This window comes from Gavialis gangeticus, unplaced genomic scaffold, assembly GCF_001723915.1.
Source record: "Gavialis gangeticus isolate Ggan-Ray unplaced genomic scaffold, GavGan_comp1, whole genome shotgun sequence".
In the NCBI taxonomy this organism is placed as follows: domain Eukaryota; kingdom Metazoa; phylum Chordata; order Crocodylia; family Gavialidae; genus Gavialis; species Gavialis gangeticus.
The window spans coordinates 36,668,213-36,677,363 of NW_017729028.1; the positions used below are offsets into that span (position 1 = coordinate 36,668,213).

The following is a 9,151-nucleotide window of genomic DNA, read 5'->3' on the forward strand; positions in this document are numbered from 1 at the left end:
GGACCAGCAGGCATTGGGGGAGTCCCTGTTCCCCCGAACACTATCAGGAGTGACCAGAAATAACGGTCACAAGTGGGCAGAGGGTAGATTCAGACTAGACATCAGGAGGCGCAACTTCACGGCCAGGGCGGCTAGGATCTGGAACCAATTTCCAAGAGAAGTGGTGCTGGCTCCTACCCTGGGGGTCTTTAAGACAAGGCTAGACAATCACCTTGCTGGGGTCGTTTGACCCCAGTACTCTTTCCTGCCATGGCAGGGGGTTGGACTTGATGATCTGCTCAGGTCCCTTCCGACCCTACTAACTATGAAACTATGAAACTTACCCCCATTTTGAGACTTTGGAATGGGCAAGAGGGTCATTGAGGACCAGATTGTAGAAGAGTGTAGATACCTGATAGAGAACTTTGAATCTTGCAAAGGTAGGTGGTGGGTACTTAACTTCATAGAACTTCTGAAATATTAATGTATGCCCTTGAAGATGCACAAGGTTATTTTCATCATCTCATCAAGCTTCCATCTTAATAGGAAAGGCACTGAATTTTATTGGCAGCATTATTTAGCAATTATTTAAAGGAGAACTGAAAGATATGTTATGAAGCAGTAAGCATTTTACAGCAAGTAGTAGCTCTTCCATTCTCTTTTTGGCACTATTTCTCTTTCCCCACCAGCTGGCCTTTGAAAGCCTGTGATCACAGACTTTTTACTTGCTCCATCTCCAAGCTCTGGGCATAGAAAATATGGCTGTTCAGCTTTGTATCAGTGAGGGAGGATCCAGAAATCCTGGGCTGGGACATGACTTTGATGATGACTCTTTGCCTCTCCAGTTATAGTTCCTTCCTACTGTACTGACATAATCTTTGCTCAGTTCTGGGCCAACAGGGATTGGAATAGAAAATAATTTCAGGAGTGGAGCACCAGTAAAACAATCATTTTATTTTTTATTTTCACACAAGTCTGGAAAAGTGGCATTCTCTACTTCCTTGGTCATGTAAGTGGTCATTTTGGCCATCTACAGGACATTTTTGGCACTTACATGCCAAGAGGAATTCTATTCATGGACATGCAATCATAGAGTAAAATAAAATTAGGGTCAGAAGGGATCTCAGGAGGTCATCTAGTCCAACCCTCTGCTCAAAGCAGGACCATCCAACTATGTCATCTCAGCCAAAGCTTTGTCTACCCGGGTCTTCAAAACCTCTAAGGATGGAGATTTCACCATCTGTTCCAGTGCTTTTACCACCTTCCAGGTGACAATGTTCTTCCCAAATTTCTCCTGCTGCAACTTAAGACCATTGCTTCTTGTTCTGTAATCTGCCACTGCTGAGAACAATCTAGCTCCATTCTCTCTTGAACCATCCTTCGGGTAGTTGAAGGCTACTATTAAATACCCTCTCAGTCATCTGTTCTCCAGACTAAACAAGTCCAGTTCCCTTAGCCTCTCCTGTCATGTTCCCTATCCCTCTAACCATTTTTTGTTTCCCTCCACTAGACTCTACCCCTCACTGGAGCAGGGTAGGAGTGGCTAGGATTTCCTTGCACCCAGAGATATTCATAGAGAAGGCAAGGGAGGGGTGGGATGTGGGGGGAGAAAATGTGCTTCTGAGAACAGGAGTGTAGACAAGGAGTGCTGCAAGTGGGAGGGTGGGGATTTCTACCTCATTATGGGACTTATAGGTGCAGCTCCTGCAGTATGGTATGCCTGCCTCCATGGACATGGGGAGACGCTGGCAGCTGAGCATCACCCCTGCAGCACTAGATGCCCCTTTTAAAATTCCTGGATCTGCCTACGGTCAGAGACAGCCAAGCTGCAACCCTTTCTGTGCAAGTAGGGTGGAGAACTCTAGATCTTTGCCTTGCAAGATATGTGCTATAGCCCCTGAGCTACAGAGGCCCAATCTCGACTGGCATCTCAGTGAACTCCTGTCAGAATGATAAAAACTTACTATTAATCATATTTGCACAATCTCTTCTCCATTCGAACTTTCTTTTTTTAAAGGAAAGCCCTTTGAGACCATCACTATAATAAATGGAGCAGTAGCTAATATCATTGTATCAGTATTGCTTGGAAACTTGTTTGACTATGAAGACCCCTAGTTCATAAGACTCCTAAATTTAATCAGTGAAAATGTAAGGCTTGTTGGAAGTCCTTCAGTTGTGGTAAGTTTGAGCATTTTAGTGTCACTGTCCAAACACATGCATGTAACTACATGCTATATGTACTATATAAAATAATTTCTATTAACCAGAAACAGTCCTGCTAATGAGAAGTGAAACATAGAGTTCTCTAGGTATCTGCCCCAACAAAGACCACCATAGAAGCTACAGGTCCACTGACAAATGAGGGGATGAGAAACAGAGACATTAAGGGTGAAATCCAGATTTCTCCCTGAATCATCACATACACATTAAAAAAAAAAATGAAACAAAGTGGATTTCCATACTGGGAGCACTGTTTACCTGTGGGGCCAACCAAAGTCACAGGGAGCAGGGTGAGATGGAAATACTTCCAAATCCATGAATTGTGGCTCCTGGATGACCTCAGCCCAAAGCAAATCACAGAGAGGGAGGAGAATTAGGCATCACAACACTGAAGAATGAGCCTCCTATCTTCAGCAGGGTTATTCAGGAGAAAAAGAGCTTGGCTCCTACCATCTCTAAACAGTGAATGGGATGAGTTTGGGCACATACACACTATAGAAACAGTGCAGTGTGGATGGGATGTTCCTGAGTGTGCTTCTGCCACCTCCTCCTGACACACTCCAACCACCGAAACACACCACTTAGCCAACTCCATGAGGTTCCCCTGTAGCCACCTTTGACCTTGAAGGGTATATGCAGACGAAATGGGGGCCCTAAATTGAAGTGGCGGGTTTTAAAAAAACTCCTCTTCCTCGGAGTTTTTGTTTGCTGCGCCCCAAATCATTTAAGGCACGTTATGCTGCCAAATTTCCTACAGCGGCTGGAATTAATGTGCAATATGCCTCCGAGGCATGCAAACACCGACACCATTAAAGTGGTGCAAAAGCATTTAGCCTCTCATTTCATCTACACACGATTGGTCTCCAGCATGCTTAAGCCAAGCCATAGAGGATGACCCCAGAGTGGTATCACAAGTGTACTTCCAGGTTTGCAGTGTATCATGGCTGTCTTATTCTGTCTTATTCTGAGCCAGCTGCTTCTATGGTGCTGACAGATCCTTAGGCACCTCTGCAGAGTAATTGAGAGATACTAGGTCCAGAGCAGGGAGCCACTAGAGATAAACAATAGGCAAGACTGGGGCACAGGGATCGGTCTGAACACCTGGTGCTTAGGCATCTAACTCAGGGCTACACATCAGGCATTTCTATCTACTGCAGATCCAATGCTCTGTGCCCTCTACCAAGTGCCTATACCTAACTGAAAGACTATCAATGCTGGTGGCACTGCCACCCACTTTTTCCATAGCGGCTCTGTGGTTAGAGCAGTCATCCACGAAGTGGGATACCCCACTCTGCCGTGACTGATTCAGGCTGGACATAAAGAAGAACTTCTCTACTGTCCGAGCCACCAAGGTTTGGAATAGACTGCTGCCGGTGGTGGTTCAAGCACTCACTTTGAACGCCTTCAAGACACTTTTGGATGTTTATCTTGCTGGGATCCTATGATCCCTGCTGACTTCCTGCCCCTGGGGCAGGAAGCTGGACTTGATGATCCTTCAGGGTCCCTTCCAGCCCGAATGTCTATGAAATCTATGAAAATACGGATTCCAAGTTCCTCTCAGGGTCCAAACCCACCAACCCTATTTCCCAAGATGGTGCCTTAAACTCAGACTATAAAATACACTATGGGGGGGAGGGGAGGTTGGGAGGTGGGGAGGGAGAAGGACACCCTTTTTGTTGAAGCTGGGCAATTGCTTAATGTGCAGTATGTTATTCATGGAGCCAGGACTGCGTGTGCAAAAGATCATGACTGTACAGCTTGGTGAGTAAGGTGCTCAACTGGGGACGTGGAGTCCTATTTCTGACCCTTGCTTAATTATGTAGCCATTGGCTAAAAAATAGAAATAATTCCAAACGAGGAACCAGAGCACAGGACTTTTCCTAGTCACTGGGCTATATTCATCTTCCCTGTCATCTCCCTGGACAGATGTGTCTGCTTATCTAAAAACTGCCCTCATGCCCCACTTGGGGTGATGTTGAGCTCTGTCTGTGTGATGAAATGTAGTGCTATGTAGACATACCTGAGTTAGCTCTGAGCAGTTCCTACTGTCAAGTACAAGTTAACAACAGTGCTGCACACACACCCTTGTCTGTACCCCATCCAGATCACTCGAGACCCCCACACAGGAGAACTAACCTTGAACCAATGCAGCCTGGTACCGTGACGTCAAAAAAAGATATCAGTGCTAATGGCAATGAGATAAAATGAGGCCTCGAAATAATTAGCTCATCTAAAACTGTAAGATCAGATTAATGTGCTGTGCTCACCCTCTTGTGACCAAACAGGCTCAGTACCACACAAACGAAAAGAAAGCCCCCCCATTCCTAACAGCTGAGCTGACAGGACAGAGAGAAAAAAAACCTGCGTTGAAACCTGAGCAGTCAAAGAAGAATCTGTTTGTAGTCTTGATTGGCTGACACAGAGTAAAACCAGATAAGAAAAGTTATAAAAACTTTCCCTGTCCTTTGTTCGAAGAGACCATCTCTACCTCGGGTAGAGACACTGCTACGCAACCCAAAAGCAACTACGTAGGCCGGCCACCTACGTAGCCCGTCTCCCGCCACCGATATTTTCCCGGTGTAACCCGACTCTGCATGCCCGTCTTCTCGTTGTTAAGCTCTCGGAAGCCTTGGTAGGCTAGCAGCTCCCGATCGATCTAATCAACGCCTGACTCTGTAACCAAGACTCCAGCCTACGCTGCAACATTTGTAGCGTAAGTAAATAAACAACTTTTCTGTAACCACATGAATGTAACGAATGCCGGACTCCTAGTCGCCGTTAGTACCCGCCTGCTCGAGCGTGTCGATCGTTATCAACCCACCGGTCTCTCACCGGGTCGGGACACCTACCAGATTCAGTCTAGCTGCATTAGAGATCTGCTCTAGGCAGGTGAATCCTCCTGAGAAAGAGAGTATTCAGCCTCAGGCTTCATGCTAGACTGCTCCTGTGGTGCTTTCACAATTAGGTATGGGGTTCCTCTATGGCACTGCAGATATACCTGCAGTGGTTTTTACCTGCAGGGGCATACAGATATACCTGCAGTGGCTTTTACCAATCAAATGGACTCTCTAAAGCAAAAAAATATATACTGATTTAGAACACAGGTGTCCAACCCGCAGCACATGGGCTACAAATGGCAAAGGCAGCTGTTGTGTATACCCAAGCTCCAGGCTCTCAAAAAATAGACACACCAGAAAGGAGGGAGTGGGCATGAGTTTCTGGCTGCCTGGAAAGGAGCAGCAGCAGGACGCTACAGTGAAAAGAGTCATCAGGTGTCACACCTAAGAGCCAGGTGAGACTTTCCCTGGTCCTGCAGTCGGTGCCAAATTAAGGGCATCAGATGCTTGATCATCTGCAGACCCTGGCTCTTAGTAGAGACATCTCCATCAGCAATATCCAGCTGAAACTCCACTCTGTGCACTGGGAGCTTTGAGTCTCCCTGCCCGTCTGCCTCCATTGTGGTTTCTCAGGGCACAATCTTATCACATATGCATCTGAGAGGTGGGGATCAGAGCATAATTTGGGGAGGGGGCCAGGCTTAACTTGTGGCATGCCTGCCAGAAAGATTGGTCACCACTGATTTAGACCAAGAGCAGTTCGAACAAGTCATCTCTATTCAACAGTAAACTGTACTGGATGCATACCTCGTTCTTCTCTGGGGCTCACCATTCCCTGGTGCTGGAAGCCCCAGTTCCTCAAACTCGCCTGCAGATCATGTCTGTCAGCCTCTAGTCTCAGAAAATTATTATCAAATGATGGACTGGACAGTTCCCCTGGTCACTGGCCACCCTTTCCCTGCCTAGAAGATATCCTTGCAAAACAAGGGTTGATGGAGAAGATAAGAGTATTGAAGCCAACAGTCTCTTCATAGCTAGTGCTCTTACCTGGAAAACCACTGGGTTGATTCTCTGCTTCTTCTTTTCACATTGCTCACTACAACCAAGAACATTGGCATATAATGTTCTTTCCAATATCCCAGTATAAATTATATGGCTGTTCCCAATAACTAGTTTGCATATAAATATACTTATTTTATTTACAGTAGTGACTATATTATGGCATATCAGCTCCACCTCTGACACTGAGCTTAAAGGACGGTCACTGATAATAGCAGAACTGGGTGACAAATAAAATGAGATTTTTTTTGAAAATTTCATGCAGGTATTTTGGTAAAACCTTGATGTGGTGTGTGCACATTTTCCACACACTTATACTACACATTCTGTCTCCTAGCTCCCATGCTCAAGTCCTGTTAAATATACATTTGCTTGAAGACACAACATCTGCAATGCTCTTGCAAGAAGCAGAGTGGAGAGTAGTCTTCGAATTTCCATTTCACTCCTGTGCCGCTCATATGCAGCAAGGATATGAGGAGCGTTGGCATGTCGGCTGCTTACACCCCGCCTCATTTTTATGATCTGTAAAATAGGTATAACAAACTTCACTTAGTTTTTTGAAGTGCTTCCAGGCTTTCTGTAAGTGTATTAGGTGGTTTAAGGTATCCAGGTGGAAGCTGTATATGTCTAGAAGAAAAGGCAACCAGAACTTGTAGTAGAGATGGTATCCTTTATTAAACCAACAAGAGTTTTGCAAATAAAGAAGTTTTTTTGCAAAAATCTTGATAAAAGATATCATCTCTGCTACGAGTCCTGATTGCCCTTAGGAGGGTTGAGTATTTTTTACACTACTCTAACTTACTTCCACATCTTTTGTTTTTTAGATCTATAATCGGTTTCCAGCCCTTGGATTTCTCTCCAAGGATTACAAAACTGTTCTTCAAAACAGGGATGAGTTTCATGCTTTTACACAGGTTATTTTCAAAGAACACCTCAAAAAGCTAGACAAAAATGACCAGCGAAGATTTATTGATGTATTCTTCATAAGACAGAAGGAGGTATTCAGTCCCTACAGCTTATTCCAACTTGCATGTTTCCTTCTTGTATCTTGGAGTTAAAAGCTCATTGTATGGAAGTCTAGCATTGCCAATGCACAGGCCTAACAAACTACTGGAGTTATGCAAATCGCTTGCTGCACTTAGCTCCCTCTAAACCATGTAGACCAATGGCTTGAAGTTGTAGCAAAATACAACAGGTTTTGATTGGATATTAGGAAAAATTCCTTCACTGATAGAACAATGCAATAATCATAGAAACATAGAAAAGGAGGGTTGAAAGGGATGTCAGGAGGTCATCTAGTCGAACCCCCTGCTCAAGGCAGGACCATTCCCAACTAGATGATCCCAGACAAGGCTCTGTCTAGTTGGTCTTAAAAACCTCCAAGGATGTAGATTCCACCACTTCCCTGGGTGACCTGTTCCAGTGTTTTACTACCCTCCTAGTGAAAAAATTCTTCCTAATATCTAACCTAAACCTCCCCTGCTGCAACTTGAGGCCATTGCTCCTTGTCATCTGCCACCCTTGAGAACAATCCAGCTCCATCCTCTTTCAACCCCACCCCACTTTCAGGTAGTTGAAGGCTGCTACTAAATCTCCCCTCAGTCTTCTCTTCTCCAGACTAAATAAGCCCAGTTCCCTCAGTGTCTCCTCATAAGTCATGTCCCCCACTTCCCTCACCATTTTTGTTGCCCTCCACTGGACTGTCTCCAATTTGTCCACATCCTTTCTGTAGTGGGGCCCAAAACTGAACGCAGTACTCCAGATGTGGCCTCACCAATGCTGAATAGAGGGGAAAAATCACTTCCCTTGATCTTCTGGCAACACTCCTACTAATACAGCCCAATATGCCATTAGCCTTTTTAGCAACAAGGGCACGCTGCTGGCTCATATTCGGCTTTCTGCCCACTGTAACCCCCAGGTCCTTTTCTGCAGAGTTGCTGCCCAGCCAGCCAGTTCCCAGCGTGCACTGGTGCATGGGACTGTTCACAATGCAAAAGACTGCCTAGGAAAGTTGCGGATTCTCCATCATTGGAGATGTTCAAAAAGAGGTTGGACAAGCATTGGTCAGAGATAATGGAGGAGTAGCTATGCCTAAGCTCTACTGTGAGTATTTCCCATGCTTTTGGGCTTTACTGATTGCCACTTGGGGCTGAGAAGGATTCCCCGCCTCCACCCCTCTACTACATGTCAGAGATATATATTTTTTCCACCTTCCTCAAAAGCATTGGATGGTGTCTGCAGCCAGGGATGGGGATTTTGCCTGGGGTGTGCCAGTGCCTCTTCTGGGACACAAACTTGGAGATCCTGGATAAAGCATCTTACCCTGTCCTGGGGGCCGAGGTAACAAGGGACACTTACCTGAAGCCCAGGACGGGAGAGATGCAGAGCCAGAGGGAGAACCAGCGTGGCTCGTTAGCCGCATCTTTGTACAGCTGCGGCCAGCAGCTGACAGCATGGTCAGATGCCAGCCAGCGGATTTAAAAATGGTGGCCACTGCTCCGGAGGCGGTGGGTAACCCGGAGGCCAGACTGCTGTTAGGGCCAGCGATGGGGCAGGCTCCATGGGACGGACAACGCAGAGCCAGCATGCCAGAGGGAGCAGTGACCAAGAAGGGAAGCCCAATGTTGGGGACACTGTCGGGTCGACCCAGAAGCGACGGATCAGGTGAGCGACGGAAGATCAGGACAACCCAGGAGGATTCAGAGGACCCCGAAGTAAGTGCCACGACGGTGGGTGCGGGCTACGCTGAAGAGGGGTGAAAGACGGAGGACCACCTGGCTGGAGGATGATCAGGGCAGGATCACTGCCAAGACCAGCAGATGGCGATTAAGGAACACGAGCGACCGAGAGGAGCTCCTTTCCCCCCCTGTTCATGCTAATAGGGATCTGGTGGAGGGTCAGCGAGGTAGTTAGGATGGCAGAACCTCCAACTGGGGAGTGTCGCCCAGGGTGCACAGGGTGAAGGGCTTGTGGTGTGGGGCCTATAGAGGCTGTGGCTGAGGCACCGGTGCAGGCTGGTGTGAAGTGGTCAACATTAGGGTAGGAGTATCCCAAGG

The 9,151-nt window shown here is 46.6% G+C and overlaps 1 long non-coding RNA gene across 1 annotated transcript in view; it reads left to right on the plus strand.

Annotated features, from left to right (window-relative positions):
* The first annotated feature begins 332 nt into the window (after nucleotides 1-332).
* The window catches only part of LOC109300272, a 15,477-nt gene continuing 6,658 nt past the window's right edge, over nucleotides 333-9,151 (plus strand). Inside the window, exons 1-3 of the long non-coding RNA XR_002098177.1 lie at nucleotides 333-419; nucleotides 1,997-2,157; nucleotides 6,920-7,093. This is a non-coding gene — a long non-coding RNA (uncharacterized LOC109300272). The remainder of the gene's footprint in view (nucleotides 420-1,996; nucleotides 2,158-6,919; nucleotides 7,094-9,151) is intronic.